Consider the following 21,100-nt stretch of genomic DNA (forward strand, 5'->3'; position numbering starts at 1 on the left):
TAAGATAACTTGAATTAATGCTGTAGTGTAGACATACCCTAAGAAATCAATCAAAAGGCTAGATCTACTATGTGGGTCAATCCAAATCTTTTTTAATAGGCCCTGATCAGCAGTTTCTGGGCATGAAGGCAGAGAGATTTTGGCTAATCCTAATTATGATCAAGAAGTTCCTATGCAAGAGTGCTGATCCAAGCTGATGACTGACTGAGAGTGGCAGTTCAGAATGCTGTAGTGATTTCTGGCTCCTCTCCAGAATAGAGTCTGCCAATTTGGCAGGCTGGGGAGCTCACTGTGTCAGTTTCTCATATGGGGAGAAATGGTCCAAGGAGGAACTGTAACTCTATACAAACTGCCCACAACGGATGACAGGGGGTTCTGATTCAAAGAGTCTGGCCAAGAACACAGTGGATGTTGCTTCCTCCTAAACACAGACAGAGTATTTGCAGCATGCCATTTAAAATATCAAGTACCTGTGCAGACTCACTCCATATCTCTGGGCAAATTAGTTATGCTTAAATGGGAAGGTCCTCTTGGGTATCAGCAACTAGTTAAAAGACAAAAAGTAAAGGGTGGGAATAAATGGTCAGTTTTCAGAACGGAGAAGTAAATAGTGGTGTCCCCCAAGGATCTGTACTAGGACCTTGCTATTCAATATATTCATAAATAAAAGAGGCAAAAAAGGGCTTTGACACAGTCCCTCACCAAAGGCTCTTACGCAAAGTAAGCTGCCATGGGACAAGAGGGAAGGTTCTCTCATAGATTGGTTAAAAAATAGGAAACAAGAGGTAAGTATAAATGGTTAGTTTTGGAAATAGAAAGTGGTAAATCGTGGTGTCCCTCAGGATCCGTTTTGTGACAAGTCCTAGCCAACATATTCATACGTGATCTGGAAAAAAGGGTAAACAGAGAGGTGGCAAAATTTGCAGACAATACAAAACTACTTAAGATAGTTAAGTCCCATGCAGACTGTGAATAGCTACAGAGGGATCTCTCAGAACAGGGTGACAGGGCAACAAATTGGCAGATGATACATATAAAACAATGGGATATAAATTAGCTCTTACTGCTCAAAGGAAATCTTGGAGTCAATGTGGGTACTTCTCTGAAAACATCCACTCAATGTTCAACAGCCATGAAAAGAGAGAACAGAATGTTGAGAATCATTAAGAAAAGGATAGATAATTAGATGAAAAATATCATATTGCCTCGATATAAATCCATGGAACGCCACATCTTGAATATTGCATGCAGATTGTGGTTTCCCCATCTCAAAAAAGACATATTGGGATTGGAAAAGGTTCAGAAAAGGAAAACAAAAATGATTAGGCATATAGAATGGCTTTCGTAGGAGGAGAGATTAATAAGACTGGGACTTTTCAGCTTGGAAAAGAGACAACTAAGGAGAGATATGATTGAGGTCTATAAAATCTTGACTGGTGTAGAAAAAGTAAATAAGGAAGTGCTATTTTCTCCTCTTAAAACAAGAACTAGGGATCACTAAATGAAATTAATAGGCAGCAAGTTTGAACTAAACGAAGTATTTTTTCATGCAAAACAGAGTCAACTTGTGGAAATCTTTGCCACAGAATGTTGTGAAGGCCAAGACTATAACAGAGTTAAAAAAAACCTGGATAAATTAATGGAGTATAGGTCCATTAATGGCTATTAGCCAGTATGGACAGGGATGCTGTCCCTAGACTCTCTCTCTGCCAGAAGCTGGGAAAGAACAGCAGGGGATGGATCACTTGGTGAGTGTCTGTTCTGTTCATTCCCTCTGATGCACATTGACTACTATCAGAAGACTAGGCCAAATGGACTTTTGGACCCAATATGGCTGTTCTTATGTTCTTATACCTAAACAGTAAGATGACAAAATTTGCAGATGACACAAAATTACTCAAAATAATTTAAGTCCAACACAAATATGGTATCATTAAATAAATCGGCCTAATAATTTTTAAGTAAGCACCTGAATTAAGAAGCCTAATGGAGTGTGATTATTAGAGGCTGAATGCTAAAGTTATTTTAACGTACCTTGAATACCAGGACTCTGAGGCATCCAAATCACTTTTCTTTTTTTGAAAATGTGGACCAAATTATTTTGCATCTCACTTCTAACTTGGAAGCAATTTTCTGGACCTGTGAAGAAACCTAAAACTTTGGTGAGTTCAGTGACTCCAGTTTGACCATCTATTTGTTATTCCAAACATCTTTAGATCATTTTCAGGGATCACAATGAAGAAAATCTCTTTTCGGCTCTTGACACATAGCTAGGCCTTCTTAGAACTTTTCATAGCAGTTGCTCTCAGACTCAGAAAATTCTGGTATTTTGGAAGCAGGAAAATTTATATCATATCACAGTCTGATATGTTTTGTATGTATATAGTAACTCAGCAGCACTTCTCGCCAGCTTAGCAAGCCCTCACTGTCATGGTCAGTCTCCTTTAAATTGGTTTATTTGTTTAAACATAAGCACACAATTCAACTTTATCAGCTCATCCTTTGCCCTAGGATTTCATGTCCTACTTTTTGAGGCCCTCTGGCAATCCTGCTTCGGTGGCTGTCCAGACCCAGCCATCTTACCCTCTCAGCTTTTTTCTCACAGCCCGTTCTCATTCAAGCAGCTCTGATCCCACTTTGGAGCACCTAGCCCCTTTGTTCCAGTGACCAAAGTTAACTCCACTCCTCTTTAGTTCCTTTCAACAGGCATAGCCTGTCCCAAAACCTCTCATTTTCCTGCCCTCTGACAGACACTTTCAGCTCCAGGTGTACTCCTGCCCCTTTAAATGATTCAGTTGGACTTACCCGTTGTGCCAGTGGGAATCTGGTCTGGTTTATTCACAGGGATCAGCTACCCAATGACCGGTGTGCAAACATGTTGAAACTATGCTTACAAGGCAAAACTCATGAAAGGAGTTCCACTGACTTCAGAAGGAGTTGCATCATCAGACCACAAACCCTTAAGCTACATCTAGACTGCAAGCCTCTTTCGAAAGAGGCTTTTTCAAAAGATACTTTTGAAAAAGCCTCTTTTAAAAAAGATCATCTAGACTACAACCAGTACTTTTGAAAAAGAAAGCTGCTTTTTTGAAAGAAAGCACCCAGGCAGTCTGGATGCTCTCTTTCGAAAAATCACAGTTTGAATTATATTGCGCCTTTTTTTGAAAAAAAAGGCATTATTCCTTAGAAAAAGAGGTTTTCCATGGTTGAAAAAACTGCTGCATTCTTTCGATTTACTTTCGAAAGAACGTGGCAGAAGTCTAGACGTAGGTGAAGTTTTTTCAAAAAAACCCTGTAGTCTAGACACACCCTTACTGAAACTATCCAATTTCTACAGTAAAACTGATTACATCTACTATTTCATCAAGTTTTAAGGAACAGCAAAAAATCATGGCATGGAACTGTACAAACTGTTTGTGGGGAGGGGAGAGAGGAGCAGTTTCTGCATAGTGAAACAGAGAGTGATACAATTAATGCATTACTATAGAGATGCAGGAGGTCAAAGCTCAGAATCAATTTGCTCCATCAGTCAATCTATGTCTTAATCTTAGTCACATGATCAGCAGAACCTTCTGTACTAAGGAGACTCCGTGGTACATATTTTGGAACTTGTGATTTGTTTTCTGAATTTGCAAGTGTTAAGGAATTTCTATTCTGTTTTCTTATGTGTTTTTTAAACTTGCACCTTTTCAGAATTTATTTCTGTATGTTGTAATTCTGGGCTACCATGAGAATTTCACATAAAACCACAATACATGGGGATATGTTTGGAAAACTCTTTCAATGTTACATCATTTTATCCTCTCTGAAAAACTGATTTTATGTCAGATGAGGAAACACAGTTTTGTCATTACCATGCACAGCATTGTAAAGATCCCTTTCCAAATGAAACATAGGGTATATCTACACAGCATGCTTATTTTGAAATAAGCTATTTCAGAAGAAATACTCTGAAATATCTTATTTCGAAATAGCATGTCTGCACTACAGGAAAGCCTCAAAATTAGTCTGAAGCAGGCTTCCCTAATGTGGACACTCTACCTTGATTTAGAGGCCCAGGAGGCACTGGGGAGTAATTACTCTGAATGGCCCTGGGGAGGAGCTATTTCGAAATAGCAGCAGTGGAGCATCTACACTACAGCTATTCCAAAATAGCTGTGTTGGAATAGACATTATTCCTCATGGAATTAGGTTTACAGAAGTTGGAATAAGCCATCCATTATTTCAAATGTATTTCAAAATAACAGTATTGCTGTGTAGATGCTCACATTGTTATTTTGGAATAATGGCTCTGTCGATGCATCCTAACAGATTGGTATAATACAGAATCATTGTACATTAAAATTGTTAATTTTCTCAATATAACATACTGTACTTGAAGTCTAAATTCATTCATACAGTATCAGATTAGATTCAGTCTCTCATTGTTAGTATTAAGGTCACTTCTGTTTATCTTTTTATCTTCCTTGGAAAGTTTCTTCTGTAATATACGTTCTGTTTCACTGAAAGCCCATTGTTAGCACTGATTTTTTTTCTTAGACCCATAAATAGTGGAAAATAAGAACCAGTGGCTATAACTGAACCAGTGGCTTCTCTCTAGCTGGAGAGAAGTTGAGATGTAAAAGCAACATTCAAAAGAAATCATAAAAAAGAAAAATAATGCAAATGTGGACAAGTACATTATATTCAAACCTTTCTCTGGAAATAGGAACCTATTATAATCTTATGCACATATTAGATGTCTTTTTTTCCATTGAGCCACATTCCCAGTACATATGAAAGGAAATGCCAGCTAACCTATCTGGTTGCATATTGAGATAATCATATGTATGTCAAATGCTAAGTGTATATTTTATATTTGCTACACTTTGTGCACTGGATTGGCCTCATAATACACATACTAGAATTTGTATACCACATATTTGTTTCTTTAGCACATTTCAGCATGATACAGAAAATATAACCCAGACCATCCAATCTAAAAATACTATTAACCTCAGAGAGTAGACTCAGGAAAGACTGTTTTTGTTTTGCAGATGTTTTGTTCCTTGTTGATTCAGCATTACTAAACTTGAAAAAGTGTAGCTTTGTAATGGGTTCCTGAACACATGCAATATGCTGGAAGTGGTATACTGAAGTGTCAGTCCATTGCCTTGTTTTTTACATTCATATGTGCATTTTGTTTATAGTGCTGATAGCGATTGATTAAGAAGTACCAATTAATAAGTATCAATAACATTTCTTAGAAGCTCATAGGTTATTTTTGCCCAATTGTTGTGGCATCTGGGAGCACATTAGAGTTGAAACATCTAAGATCTAATTAAGAGTGATCAGACTAAGTCTCCCCTAATGCATATCTCCTTACCTGACAGGTAGCATTTAATCTGTTGATGAGATCAGGGCAAAGAGGAACAATGCATACTTCTTTGTAAAAGAGGCTAAGTACAGGCATACTCAATGGGGCAAATACAAGGGTATGGGCATGCTAGTGAGAAAGTTGTGCCATATAAAAATGTTGCTCACTTGCTCCTAAAGGAAGAATTTTACTTTATGTCCCATCCTCTACCCTTCCTTGAAACCCTGTCTTTGCTACAAGCTAAGATGTAAGTGAAAACCTCTAACGTCCACTGTTTGGAATCTGGCTCCAATGCAAGCAAGCATGCTGTTTTTCATCCAAGTGTAGGTTACAGGGACATTCTTTATGTTCCCTTTTAAAGAGCAATCCTATAAATATAACTCTGGTGGCAGCAGAATATACACAACAGACAAATGTGTCCCTTCACTAAAGGTCTGATAAATTTGTGAGATTTTTTTGTGACATAATTACAGCTTGGTCAGTCCCTGCTATTATGCATCACTGTTTGTGATAAATAGCACTTTGCCCTGGGTGTTTCAGCAGTCACTGAGAAAACTGCAGTTCTGTAAATCACTTGCTAACTAGTGCTGCAGCAAATTGTTCTCTGGAGTTATGAACTCTAGGAAACTAGAGCACCAAAGCACATGAGACATACCCAGCTCCAAGCTCATTTGGCTCTCTTGATGTAAAGGTAACCTCAAAAACGGACCTCATGTGAATGTGGAAGCATATGTGGAGGGGCATGGGTGGCCGCATGTAGAGGGAATCAAGATGGGGAACGAGGGACAGTTCAGTAACTCACTGAGCTAATCCAGCCTATCTAGTACAGGAGTCATGAGTCAAAGTAGCTGCTGACATAGGCACAAAGCAGTATTCAAAAGAAGCTCGCTTGTGTCCTGTGTTTACTGTGAATATGATTTTAATATGTCTAGTCTGTTCTCGTGGCAGCAGATAACAAAGCAGAGGATGTGGAACAAAAATAGCAATTTGAAATATTTGTAGAAACGCAAACAGTGCTTTACTAAAAGCATTCACACATAGGCAGGAGCTAAGGGATATAGTATAATGTGCTAAGCCAGCTCTGAAGAGAGCAAAGGAAAGGAACCTTCATCAAAAAGCTATTGCAGAGGTGTAACCAGAACTTACTGTACTCCAGGAGTAGTTGGGCTCTACATTTCTTCATTAGGTTTTTAGCAGAATGGATGTTAGAGCTGGACAGAACCTAAGTAGGATATTTCTGTTAGGGTTGACACTTATCTCTTTTCTTGGGAAAGCACTCTCTAGTATCCATTCAGCAGTGATGGGCAACCGAGGCTAGTGAGTGGGCCATATGAGTGGCTCTCCTTCATCTCAGTGGGCCGCAAGATTGTCATAACTGAAATGGTCTCCCAGGAGACAGTAGTTTTGCTAATTGCACTTGCATACCTAGAATTTTCAGGGTATTTTGATTGATCTGTGGCAACACTTTGGATGCAGAGGGATCACATGGCTCTCACAATCAATGTGTGCAATCAGCACGTACCTCAATTCACGTGCCCTTGCGTTACATAAACATCACTTTAATAATACCGATAAGAAAAATAAAACCATACATGGACGGAAACCAGTGGAATATGGCAACCTTGCACATGGGCAACGGTTAACAAAATGTCTCATGGGCTACACCTGGAACCCTGATGGTCTGCATTTGTCCCAAAAGCAACAAGTTGTCCACCACTGCCATACAGTGTGATGAGTCAGAGTATGGGGCCATGATACATTTCCTCCCTGTTTCTTGAAGGGGTTTCCAGTCACAACAATCCCTGTGCTATTCCCAGAACATAAGGATGTGTACTGCACTTGGGAGAGGTTTTTATGCACCCCCACTCTTCTGTGTGGCCCAGCAGTGGGCACTCACATTCAGTATTATGTCTTAGTTCCGTGTATCTAATTGTGCAACAAAGTCTTTTTTTAATATGTTCTCCCTGCATGCTACTTATATACAGTGACCTTTGACAGCTCTCCCTGTTGATCTTCCCCTTCTCTCGAGAACATGAAGTTATTTTAAAATAATTCACCAAAAAGCAGACATTATTGGCACTGTTCAAACAACTAAACCCAGACTCAGCCTTTGTGCAAAAGCCAGTGGAGATGCATCCACTCGCCACAGGGCTGAATTTAGCTTGAAATGTTGAACTAGAAAACAGAACACACATCTTCACATTAAACGTAATTCTGCCCCACCAACTGTTATTTTGTAGTCTTTGATTCTGAGTCAACTGTGGCTTGCAGTCTTCTCTCCCAATTTGTCACTCTTTGCATACCCACCTTTTGGGTTCACAGTCCAGCCTCTAGCAGATTAAAATAAAGTCTGGTCTTGATAAAGAGACTGTTAGGGGTGTAAGTACTTGTTGTTAGAAGTGTTGCATACAACAGATAATTATGTTTCTCTATATCCATGTGTGCATGTAGATGGTTAACTCAAAGAGCTTCACCCAGGCAGAGAATATCTAGCATTGTTCATAAATTGTAAGTCCAAGAAAGTTGTTGTTGCTGTCAGTGTTCCCTCTAAGGTGCATGGCAGCACAGCTCCATGGATGATTAATCAGACCTACTCGGTCAGACAAAACCTGCACAGAACCCTGAGCCTCTGACTGGGCGGGGCTGATTAATCACCCATGGAGCTGTCCTGCTGTGCAGTTTAGAGGGAACTGTGCCCAACCAATGACTTCCTCAGTGTAGTACGTAATAACTAAAGGGACTTCAGCCCCCTTGAAATGCATCTTCAATAAGAAAAGGTAGCAGAAAGAATGGGAGCTAAACAGCTCAGGGATAGAGTATGTGGAGCAGGCAGTCTATATCAATGAAATGATAGGAAAGCAATCAGGGTGTCCTCCAGCAGGAAGAGCTATTCACGTGAACAAGCAAGGAAGCAGCAGAAAGAAAGAATAGGGATTAGATAAACATAATAAATGTGTGAGAGGGAGAGAAGACCCCATAGAGCCTGCGTTGGGGTGAAAATAGCAGAGGCACTATTAAAAAGTGTTTCCAAAAGTGTTTTCAAGCCTCCACATATCTGAAGCTTTTCTCTTCCTGCAGTCATGAATACATGAGAATCTCAGCTTTCACTTAAAAAAAAAAGAAAAAGAAAAGTTTTGAGCGCTCAGTGTTGTAAAAAAAGCTTGACAACATGACCTGAAATAGCCCCTACCACTTCTTATTTTTTCAAAATCTCATGATGTTTAAGTTGATTTCACAAGTTGAAAAGGGTTGGGGTTGGCAACACTGCATCAAGGAGGTATGGTACAGAGGAGATTGGTAGAAGAAACAAAGTGACCCTCAGAGTAGGTGGGTCTAATTTTCAAAGGTCTCAATCTGGCTTCTAAAATTATATGCACAGCTTTTTATACCCAAGTCTGTGTACTTACATAAGAAACTGGAATATACAGTTGTAATTACGTCTTTGGGAACCACTTGGGCAAAGTAGCCTTTTGGTACATGTTCTGTTGACCCACACTGAGAAGCTCACTGCTGCAGACTGGGTAGATGTTCCCTCTTGACTTGGAGTCAGTAGGAAGTTGTGAGGGGAACGTGTACAAGAACTGAATGACAGAACTTGCTGCCATAAAAGGTTCAAAGTGTAATTTATTATTGTATCTGGACCCACAAGGAACTAATGAAAAACTTTAGTGAACTTAATATAAACACGACACAGAACTTTTAAAGTGTTTAAGTTTCAGCATTTTTTTTATACAGGTAACCTAGCTGTAAGGACCATATGATTTTTGTGAGTCCTAAGCTAGGTATCAAAAGTAAATGCTGCAGAAGTATTTTGACAAAATATTTTTTTCAGTGGAATGCGCCAATTCTCCAGAAATGAAACTGTACCTTGAGATATTTGTTTTGCGAAATTAACCATTTAAAAAATTGAAGCAGAAAAAAGTTGCAAAACCATCAAAACAGACTGTTTTGACATTTTTTAAACAAAATGTTCTGTTTTTTCAGTCTCAAATGCCTTTACATTTCCAAATTTAAGTTTATTTATAGCAAAAATGTTAATAAATAAAAAAGGTCAAAATCAAACAGGTTTGCACTTGTTTCTTAGGGTATGTCTAGACTACACCTCTCTGTTGACAGAGAGATGCAGATTAGGCACATTGAAATTGCTAATGAAGCAGGGATTTAAATATCCCACCCCTCATGCATAAGCATAGCCACAGCTTTTTTTCAAAACGGAAGGGGTTTTTTTGAGGAAAACAGGATCTGTCGAAAAAGGATTTATTTTCAACAGATCCACGTCTAGACTGCCTTTTTTTCTGAAAAAACTCCATTTAAAAAAAAAAGCAGTGGCCATGTTTATGCTAATGAGGCACGGGATATTTAAATCCCTGCTTTATTAGCACTTTCAATGTACTTGATTTGCATCCCTCTGTCGACAGAGGGATGCAGTCTAGACATAGCCTTACTGTAACCACCAGACTACAGGGTCAGACTTGTGATCCTCCTGAACAATTGGATAGGTAAGTACTTTATGCAAACAAAGTGGAACAACTTCAAGAGAAGAGATTAAGAACTGTAGCTCAGAATATTTCATTGTCCATTTGTTGGGATACTAACATAGCTTATTGGAGACCCAGGTTAAGTCCTTGTGTGAGCAAAAAGAGGAAGTTAAAAGATGTTCTTTACTCCTGGGATGAGTGCTCTATTCACTCAAGGGGGAGGGGAACATAACCACCACCACCACTTCCTCTTGTATGGGGCTTGATGTGGCTGATGATGTTCTGAGGACTCTTCGAAATCTGCCTACTAGATCAGGTCCCACAGGTAAGAGAAGTGAGAGAATGCCTAGGCACATTGGGCAAAGGTCTCACCTCCTCCTTGCCATTTTTCAGGATGATGGGTTTTCTCAGGGTAGGAAAAGGGCAAAATTGTCCTCTGCTGAGTATGCCATTAACAATTGTTCCTGACATTTATGCAAGCCAGACTCACCTTAAATTAGTGGCAGCTGTATCTGGTTGGGAGTTTCCTGATAAAATGTTTTATTGTTGGAAAATACCAATTCATCAAGAAGCTTCTCAAGACCAGGATGGAATTTATGGAACGAGAATCCCCCAGAAGAACTTGGTACTTAGGACATTCACATGGGAGACCTACTCGGTGATCAAGAACAGGAACTGGGTTCTCCCCCCACCTAATAGTGAATAGTATAAGTACTGGATTACTGCTCAAGTCAGTCTTACTCTCTGTTCCAATGAATATTTAATTATTGATACAAAGTAGAATGGCTCCAAAGGGAGACACTGAGTGATGCAAATAAGTAGGGAATTCTCCTGGTTCTCCTACAGCCCAGCTGAGTGCTTTAACCACGGTGTTATTAGCTATTCTGAGGATCTATGGGTAAATTTCTATATATAAAAAGCCAACCTCATGGCCATGGCTGGCAGGGCAGGGCTAATTGCAGTATAGATGGCCAGGCTTGTGCTGGAGGCCAGGCTGTAAAATCAAGCAAATAGGGAGGATCTTAAAGACTGAGATCCAGCCTGCCTCAGCCTAAAAATCTACACTGCAATTTTTATCCTTGCAACCCAAGCAAGAGTCAATTGATGAAAGCTCTGAGACATGGTGCCATGGGTTGTTTTTAATGGAGTAGTTTGCTCTTCCATTAAAACATTCACAATGTCTCATTTTCATTCTGACGTAGAACAAATCCAGTTTTGGAATCCTCAAAATCTTTTCTGGTCAGACCTAATTGCAGAAACTCTTTCACATAGCCTTGCTGAACACAACGTTTGCAATGTGTCTGAGATAACAGCACACCAGTGGGAAAATTTCATCCAGAACAACATGCTTGCAATCCATTTACTTAGGTAATTTACAATATGTGTGCAAAATACTTACAATTTATTTCCCACCTGAATTTTCAGAATATATTCTGCAAAAAACCTTGCAAAATAAGTGTAATTCACCCTGTACTGTCTTGTAAATATTTTGGAGAATAACTTTAACCTGTAGATTGCAATCCAAATGCCTATTATTTGCTGAAGATGTTTTTCAGATTGGTTTGCAAATAAAGATATAGGAAATAACTCAAGGCACATTTTGGGTTCGAAAGTATACATGCAGAAGAACCACAGTTGTCAACCTAATAAAACTAGCAATTGTATTATTTACTACCACCATGGGCTCACTCTTTGTCAACTGAATAAACTGTAAATCCATGTTCAAAACTATTGTTGTACCAAGAAGACCTGTAGAATTCATAGTACCCATAGGCTTGGAAGAATTTGATTTTATATATAGAAAATCTGCCACACACAACACACACACACTTTGAGTGAGTGTGTGTGTGTATAATTTGGATAGAAAATAGTGATATTTATTTGTAAGCATTTTTCATTTTTATTGATTCACATTATCACAATTGTGTAAAATTACAAGTTATAAGCTTTTTTTAATTGATATTGATTTTAAATTTTCACAGTTGTGGGAATTTATGGGGAGGTCAGATGATGGGAGAGTTAGAAAATATTTATTTAATGACAAGATACATTGAGATACAAAAAGTTAAATGTTATAACTATTAAAACAACAAATGTGAACCTCACCTGTCAAAATATACAAAATAAATATCCTTAAATCAATTCCTAACATGTTCTTGAGCAACATTTTTCTTACTTTGCCTACCTGTGTACTTTTAGCTTATTATCAGTTGAAATATTTGTTGTTGTTTTGGGCATGTATAATGAAACTGATATTTATTGACATTCCCTAATAGAGCTAAAGATATCTAATTCTTCCCAACTTAAGTATACAGCATCATCACAGCGCTTTCTAGTCTGAGCCCTCCACAAGAGATTGCTTTGATTACAACTGTAAAAAGCAGTGGAAAATCTAACAGCAACTCAGATACGGGAAGGACTAATGGGAGATTTGAACACAAAGAATGAACTTATTGGTAAATTTTTAATGTTAGTGTATTATTATTTCCCCAACAGTTAAAGACTAAAAAATTTCCACTCCATCCAGGACCTCCAGAGTTACTACCTACCCCACATCTACAAGACCTTTTTTTTCACCCTGGATTCAGCTGTCAATATTCAGGAAATTCTACCTTGAATAACTTAAATTTTCAAATTTATGGTTATTCAAAAAAGTTCAGAACTATTTTAAGTCCCCATTTCAGTGGGAAAAAGTTTGATTGCTCTATGCTACGTATTAACATGGATTGAAGCTCTGAATAAACCAGTACAGGAATCAGAAAAGAAATTTTGTTTAGCACTACATTCTTCCTAATTGTTCTGGGTCTCTAAAATCTGGTAAGGATGACTTTAACCAAACATTGCATTTTGAATGGTTTAACATACTGACAGGAGAAAACATAATTTTGTTTTAAAATGGTTCTTTTTAATTAATCTAATGAATCCACCTTCAACCATTTTGAATTTGTCTTCTTCCAATAGTAGCTGCAGATTAACACAGGGCTGGTTGGGACTTTGAGAAGTGTCTGTAGTCATATTGCTTCCTCCCCAGAGATATGCTAAGCAGATTTTATCAGCTACTGTATGTATGCTGCATTGTCGCATAACTTTAAAATAAAAATACCACTGGATTTTATTTTAAATAGAGTGTGTCAGGAAGAAAAGAAGAAAGAAAAAAACCTGTTGAGAAGGTTCTTGGTAAGAAAATTGAAGCACTAAGGAATGGCATGAAAAGAAAAATGCAAGTTCACACACCAAAGTTAGAGGATTTGGGATTAATTGAAATCCTCAAGTGGTGCATGGTAAGTGACTGCCTATTTAGAGCCAATAGATAGGTTTCCGTGAGGTTAAGGAAGCGAAAAATCCCATACGAAGCTAGTGAGATGTTAAATTCTAATTAGAAGTGTTAATTAAAAAAAAACATTTCCAATTTCATCAGTGAGAGTGCTTTTGTTGTTCTGATTCTCTTTGCTACAGTGAATCCTAAGTATCCCAACTCATTTTGTCCCAATATTATTTACCACTTCTATAGGGTATAAAAAAAAGTAGACTCTGTCTATAGGAGTATGGATTATTATAGTGGCACCTGCTACTGCCTCTGTGATAAGAGGACTGTCAGCATTTCTATTGCATCTTCTTATTTTTCTGGGCTTAAAACTTGGTCATAAAAATTCATGCTGGGCTGAAACTTTAGCATAGCAGGTCTCAGACTGTAAACAAACGATCTATAAATCTTTACACACACAAATTGGCTTGGACGTTTTAAATTTATGAGCGCAAAAAGTAGCAGTTTTCCCTACTTTTAGATGCTTCCTTTTGTATTGCTGTAACTCAAACACACAATCATTATTTAACTTGACATTTTGCAGGCCATTAGTCCATAGTGTGAAGTGAACACCTTGTTTGTTTGCAGCCAGAGTGATCTTGATATAGGCTCCCATCTTTGGAAGCAGTGGTAGTTCAGCCTCTCCAAAAATCAGGTCAATATTCTTTAATGTTGTACACGAAGATTAGTACACATGCAGAGAAACTCTTGATCTAATTGTGTGAGGGCCTGATTACAAAGGCCAGGCCAACAGACTTGCAGTGCAGGAAGGATATAAGAGCAACCAGACGGGATCATAGCTTTTATGCTCTGTGAGTGCAAGGACTATCCCTTTTGAATCCCGAGGAGAGTTCTAGGCACTCCTACAATACCCACAATGTATAAATAATAATAATGCATGTGGCTCTGATGGCAAAGGCAAGGCCATGGCTCTGTTCCCCTCTGCCCTGGCCAGAGGAGCTGACCTGCTGAACAGGGAATAATAAGTTTCAATAAAAAGGGGGGATGCCATAGTACATGCCCGACCTCTGTGTGTCTGGAAATTCAACAGGAATTCTTCCTCCCTGTGTCTACTCTAGTGTGATGCAGCTAGCTCCTTTTCACTTCCCAGTGAGGAGTTTTTCCTAATAAGCACAGCTGGGGCCTTAATTTGCTAATCCATACTAACATTTCTACAGTACATCTCAATACTACATATCAATATGCTAATGCGGAAAGTCTCCAAAAGCATTAGTGTCAACTATCTCCTTTGTGTTATGATACGAAAGAAACCACTTGACTAAAGCATTGATTTTATTAAAAAAGATGCCTAAATATTGATTTCATGCTATTTGGCTCCATTACACAGACAGTGCGTGTTTTAAACACTGAAAACGTATTTATTCAGGTAAATTATCCAAGCTTCTTTGAAGCCATTACAGCAGAGAGAATATATATTTCAAAAATTATCTTAACAGAGAGGAACATGAGTTGTTAGCAACCCGATGTGTTGATTCAGACATTCCCAAATTGCAGTTAGAAAATCAGAAAAGAAGTTTAAATAGTAAATGCTGTGATTGAAATCTAGGAAAGCAGGACAGTCCGAGCTAAGATTGAGACTCCAATTTATTCTATCCTATTGTGCCTGTGCAGTTAAGGAGTTTGCAGACAATGACTGCTCTGCACCTTTAAGCAGATGAGTGTGTGTGGTGGGGGGGGAGGTTAGAGGAGGATTTGACTGGCTGGCCAAATGAAGTGTACAGAGGAGAGATGGCGTGAGGAGAGAGAGAAGAGAACACTGGGTAAGTATGTTCACTGACTCCTCCCCTAGGAATACAGAGTTTAAAAGGGGCAGCTCTGCACCTCCCTTTTACATCCAGCAGGCTAAAACAGGACCCACCCTCCCTCCCTTTAGGTGGCAAACTACCATCTTTGGTCAAGACCTTAACTGATCTGCAAGGGATGTTGAGGTTCTGGCAATGGATTTACTATAGGGACCTGAATGGAAAAAAGAGGGGTGTTAGTAAAATCCTCCTGGGTAATTATGGAATAAATGTGGGGTTACCTGCACTGTACACTGTTATCTGCTGGGTAGTCCCAAACATCTGTTATTAAAGTTGGAGCCTGATTAAACCTCTGTCAAATGCCTCCTTGTCCTTCTTTCTAGATAGCCAGTCAATATGTGGTTCTTGTGTAAATTACATGGCCATGGGATAAGAGGGAAGGTCCTTTCTTTGATTGAGATCTGGTTAAAAGACAGGAAACAAAGGGTAGGAATATATGGTAAATTTTCAGATTGGAGAGGGGTAACTAGTGGTGTCCCCCAAGGGTCAGTCCTGGGACCAATACTTTTCAACTTATTCATAAATGATCTGGAGAAAGGGGTAAGCAGTGAGGTGGTAAAGTTTGCAGATGATACCACACTGTTTAGGATAGTCAAGACAGAAGCAGACTGTGAGGGACTCCAAGAAGATCTCACCAAACTGAGTGATTGGGCAACAAAATGTCAAATGAAATTTAATGTGGATAAGTGTAAAGTAATGCACATCGGGAAAAATAACCCCAACTATACGTACAATATGATGGGGGCTAATTTGGCTATGACAAATCAGGAAAGAGATCTTGGAGTTATCGTTCTCTGAAAACTTCCACACAGTGTGCAGTGGCGGTCAAAAAGGCAAATAGGATGCTAGGAATTATTAAGAACGGGATAGAAAATAAGACCCAGAATATCTTACTGCCACTATAAAACTATGGTATGCCCACATCTTGAATACTGTGTACAGATGTGGTCTCCTCACCTCAAAAAAGATATTTTGGCCTTGGAAAGGGTTCAGAAAAGGGCAACTAAAATGATTAGGGGTTTGGAACGGGTCTCATATGAGGAGAGGTTAAAGAGAGTAGGACTTTTCAGTTTAGAAAAGAGGAGACTGAGGGGGGATATAATAGAGGTATATAAAATCATGAGTGGTGTGGAGAGGGCCGATAAAGAAAAGTTATTTATTAGTTCCATAATAGAAGAACTAGAGGACACCAAAGGCACGTCTAGACTACAGGGTTTTGTTCTGTCGACTTAGAGCGTCTAGACACATTCAGCTTTGTCGACAAAGCAAGCAACCCTACAGGCAATAACACCTTCTGTCGACAGAACTCTGTCGACAGAAGGTGTTATGCCTCGTAAGATGAGGTTTACCAGCGTCGACAAAACTGCTGAGTTCTGTCGACGTTATGTCGACAGAACTCAGCAGTAGTGTAGACGCAGGTATAGTTTTGTCGACAAAAGTCCACTTTTGTCGACAAAACTCAGTAGTCTAGACACACCCCAAATGAAATTAATGGGTAGCAGGTTTAAAACTAATAAAAGAAAGTTCTTCTTCACACAGCGTGTAGTCAACCTGTGGAACTCCTTGCCAGAGGAGGCTGTGAAGGCTAGAACTATAATAGAGTTTAAAGAGAAGCTAGATAATTTCATGGAGCTTAGGTCCATAAAAGGCTATTAGCCAGGGGATAAAATGGTGTCCTTGGTCTCTGTTTGTCCAAGGCTGGAGAGGGATGGCAGGAGACAAATCGCTTTATCATTGTCTTCGGTCCACCCTCTCTGGGGCACCTGGTAAAAAGGCAGTTCCTCTGAGGGTCCCTTTCTTTTAGTAGAAGTGATTAGAAAACTGCATTCTTTGAACAGAAAGCAGCTTCTGTGTTGACAGGACTCTTGGTTGTGTCACACGGATTCTACTCTGAAGCACTAAAATGGAAGAATGTTACTCTTTGCCCTTTCTCCCAGCTCCTAAACCTTAAGGCTGCAGGGAAAGCTCCGTGGGTTACTCTTTGTCTTAGGAATTCTTTTTTCTTTTTCCCTTAGGAATTTTGTGCCAAATTCAAGCATTTTTGCCAATTTTTATGATTTTATAACTATTCTCTCACTATTTGGTGTTTTTCTGAAAGACACAGCTTCTATAGTTCTTTAGTTACGTTAGACTCTCCATCCCCTGTGTTCACTTTCTCTCCAAAAGGAGTTTCTAGCCCTCTTAGCTGTGGAAACATGAAGCCTAAAGCCTGTAATCAAAAGGCAAATAAAAATAACTCAACATTTATCATTTTGTGTAATATTGTAATCTTAGGGCTTCCTTGTAATTTTTAAAAGCTTGATGTTGGCTATATTGGAATTGCCCTGACCACAGTAAAATCCATCAGACTGGATATGGAGTTTGCCTTTCATAGAATTAGTCACAGGCCCTGACTCCAAGCTGCATGGACCTAGATAATTAACATGAGGTAATAGCCATTCTTCTGGAGTCCCTGGGCTTCCATGGCAGCTTTTAGTTCCCAGAAACCCCTGCTCTGTGGCCATTGGTACATCCAGTATTGTCTTAAAGAAGCAAGACTTCCCTACTGGGGAGGGGTTCTAATGCAGCAGTTCAGTAGACTGTATTCCTTTCCCCAGGTTTGCCCTGTGGAGTTAGTAGGAAGAGGACATATGTCTCTCTGCCATACCCAATATAGGACAGCCAACTCTATTTTCCATCCTTCTTACCTTGCAGATTTCCTTCAGGTGTTAGGAAAGGGAAAACACTTCCAATGAGGCAGCTAATGAACTCCTCTCTTTCTGGTCAAAGTGGAGGCATGCATGATGTGGGCCTTTATTAAAAATGGTCTGGTCCAACAACTGATTTGCATTTTCTGGTGGAGGTCCTGGAAGCATGCTCAATCACAAGCTGAAAGATAGCTCAATATGGAATTATATTTCACTAAAATTATCTCCCAGGACAGCATTTTGAAATCCCATCTCCCTCCTTTCCAAGCCATTTGTATTATTTAACAGTGTATTTCCCCATGACACAACAAGTGCTGTCTTGTCGAAGCATTTAAGGGTACGTCTAGACTACAGGCTTTTGTCGACAGAAGTTTTGTTGACAGATACTGTCAACAAAGCTTCTGTCGACAAAGAGCATCTAGACTACATTCAGTTCTGTCGACAAAGCAAGCTGCTTTGTCGACATGGCAGTGTAGACGCAAAGGACAGTTTAGATGCAATAACGCCTTCTGTCGACAGAACTCTGTCGACAAAAGGCGTTATTCCTCGTAAAATGAGGTTTACCAGCATCGACAAAAATTCTGAGTTCTGTCGACGTTATGTCGACAGAACTCAGCGATAGTGTAGACGCAGGTTTAGTTTTGTTGACAAAAGTCCACTTTTGTCGACAAAACCCTGTAGTCTAGACACACCCTAATAAGCCATCTTCCATGTCATCTAGTCTTTGCCTTTACTGACACAATGATATACCAGCTGTCAAGTTTTCAAATATAGTTTCATTTTCCTTGAGCTTGCCTTCTCTTCCCTCAGTTATGGAAAGAAAAGCTCCCAGAGAAATTGTTTTAAAGAGTTGAGTTCAATACCAGACAGATATTAGGCTGTATGGTACATTCACTATTTTGATGTGATGCAGAGGTCAATAATCTGATAAAGTTTATTTTTCTCTACTTGTGCAGAGTCTCTGCCCTTGATCTGATCCTTTTGGCCAGATGCTACTGCGCAATATTTATAGATAAAAATGTGCCTATTTATTTTTAAAGGAATCTTCGAACGACTTGCCAGAAAAGACTTAGGCTGCGCAAAGGCACATGCCAGTATAGATGCTCTCTTGCACAAATACTTTTAATGGAAAAACTTTTCTGTTAAAAGTATTTGTGCAAAATCATGCCAGTCTAGACGCAGCCTCATTGTGTACCTCTCCAATGCAAAGACGACAAATAATTCACAGAAGCAAAAATATATTTTTAGGAATGGATGTTGATTGTTACTCTCTAGGGGTATGTCTACACTAGCCCCGTAGTTCGAGGTGTAACAGTAACAGTTAACTTGAACTAAGGACTTAGTTCAAGTTAACATTTGACTGCTGCATGTAGCCGCGGGCAGTTAGTTCGGACTAGGGGGATTTAAAAATGGCGTCCGGATGGGAAGATGCAAATAAAGCCCAGGATAATGAAATCCCGGGCTTCATTTGCAACTTCGAATGCCTACATTAGCCTCCCTATTTCAAACTAGCGGGCTAGTGTAGACATACCCTAAGGGCTTAAAAGAAGGAAGTTACAGACAGCTGATGTGCAGCTCTGGGAGACAGCAGACAATGGCACTAAAGCTCTCAAGAGAGACTCCAGAAAGCCTTCAGGATGTTCCTCCAATAGTCCCTTCCTGCCACAGTCCCCTAGGTGTAGAAGAAAACAACACATTCTTGTATGCCATTCATTTAGAATAACTTCAGTAATCCCCAAGGTGAGCTGTTAGGCAGCTGCTTCCACTACCATCTACCCTTCTGAGGTTACGGAATCTGTGACTACACTAATGGGACTAGGAGAGTAGGAGACAGGAAGCCCAGCACCTTCAGGGATGTTTGACTCAATTTTGTATCATAGACTCCCTAGTTTAGGTAGATGGGGTATCCAAAGGAGTTTTCAGTGTCCTGGCAGCAGGAGGTGCCCGGGATAAGCCCCTCAAAACTATGGTAAATGGTGAAGAATCATAGAATCATAGGATACTAGAACTGGAAGGGACCTTGAGAGGTCACTGAGTCCAGTCCCCTGCCCTCATGTCAGGACCAAGCACCGTCTAGACCAGTGGTCCCCAATGTGGTGCCCACGGGCACCATAGTGCCCGCCGGGGCATTTATGTGTGCCCACAGAATGATCTGGGCCAGCCCCACCCCCAGGCATGTGGCACATGCGCGGTGCTGGCCCTGGGCATGCAGCGCATGGGTGGCCCCTGCCCCGGGCACATGGCACATGTGCGGTGCTGGGCCCAGGCGTGTGGTGCATGGGCGGCCCTGCCCCCAGGTGCGCGGCGTGTGTGTGGCCCTGCCCCCGGGCACGTGGCACGTAAGTGGCCCCGCTCCTGGGTGCCTGGCAGCCCCAAAAGGTTGGGGACTACTGGTCTAGACCATCCATGATAAATGTCTATCTAACCTGCTCTTAAGTATCTCCAGAGATGGAGATTTCACAGAATCCCTGGGCAACTTATTCCAGTGTTTAACCACCCTGACAGTTAGGAACTTTTTCCTAATGTCCAACCTAAAACTCCCTTGCTGCAGTTTAAGCCCATTGCTTCTTGTTCTATCATCAGCAGAAGAGCTCACCCATGAGATAAGAGGATCTGGAAGAGGGAGTGAAGAATTGTTATTCACACTCTCAGGCTGTCGATACATGATGGACTTGGCCAGCCTGCTGAAATGGCTGACAGTAAGCCAGCAGAAACAAGAGGCAACAACAGCTGCTAAGGAGAATAATGGCATCACAGTAAGACCAGCAACAACAGTTGGTTCAACAAATATTGTCTTATTTCAAACCGACCGGTGGTGGCAACAAATCCGACAATGGCAGTGGTTCTCAAACTTTTATACTAGTTACTCCTTTCACACAGTAACTGTCACAGCATAGCAGGCCTTACTTTTGCCTTCATGCATTGTAATATCATCCAGGCACAAATAAAGCAAGATTTATAGTCTGATTTTTCCCCTTTTGACTTAACAGACACTCTGTGAATTAAATCATATGGTCTTTATCATCCCCTTTTTCTATTTGTCTGGATGGACGCTGAGGTTTCATGAACTCTTATTTATATTATTTTCATTACTTCTTTTCCCTCAACCATTGTCTCAAAAACTTGCAAATCCAGCATGTAATCCTTGGCCTAGAATGAATGGTCACTGTCCACTGGGCCATAGTCTACCGCCATGTTAATTTATTCCTCACCAACTTAAACTGGGGCCTTTGAAACCTGGCAGTCTCATTTTATAGTATACAGTGCTACTGTGACAAGTTAGACACAATCTTTTTCCTTCTCCCCAATGACTGTGATCATAGAAATACAATTCATTCTCTAACCAAATTACTATATTTTTCTAGAGTGCAGATAAGGTAGGAATCAAACAAATATTTTATTAGTTGTCTGCAAACCCTAAGACATCAATATTGATCTCTGTAGACTTTCTT

The sequence above is a fragment of the Pelodiscus sinensis genome, chromosome 1 (genome assembly GCF_052426305.1).
Source record: "Pelodiscus sinensis isolate ZL-2025 chromosome 1, ASM5242630v1, whole genome shotgun sequence".
NCBI lineage: Eukaryota > Metazoa > Chordata > Testudines > Trionychidae > Pelodiscus > Pelodiscus sinensis.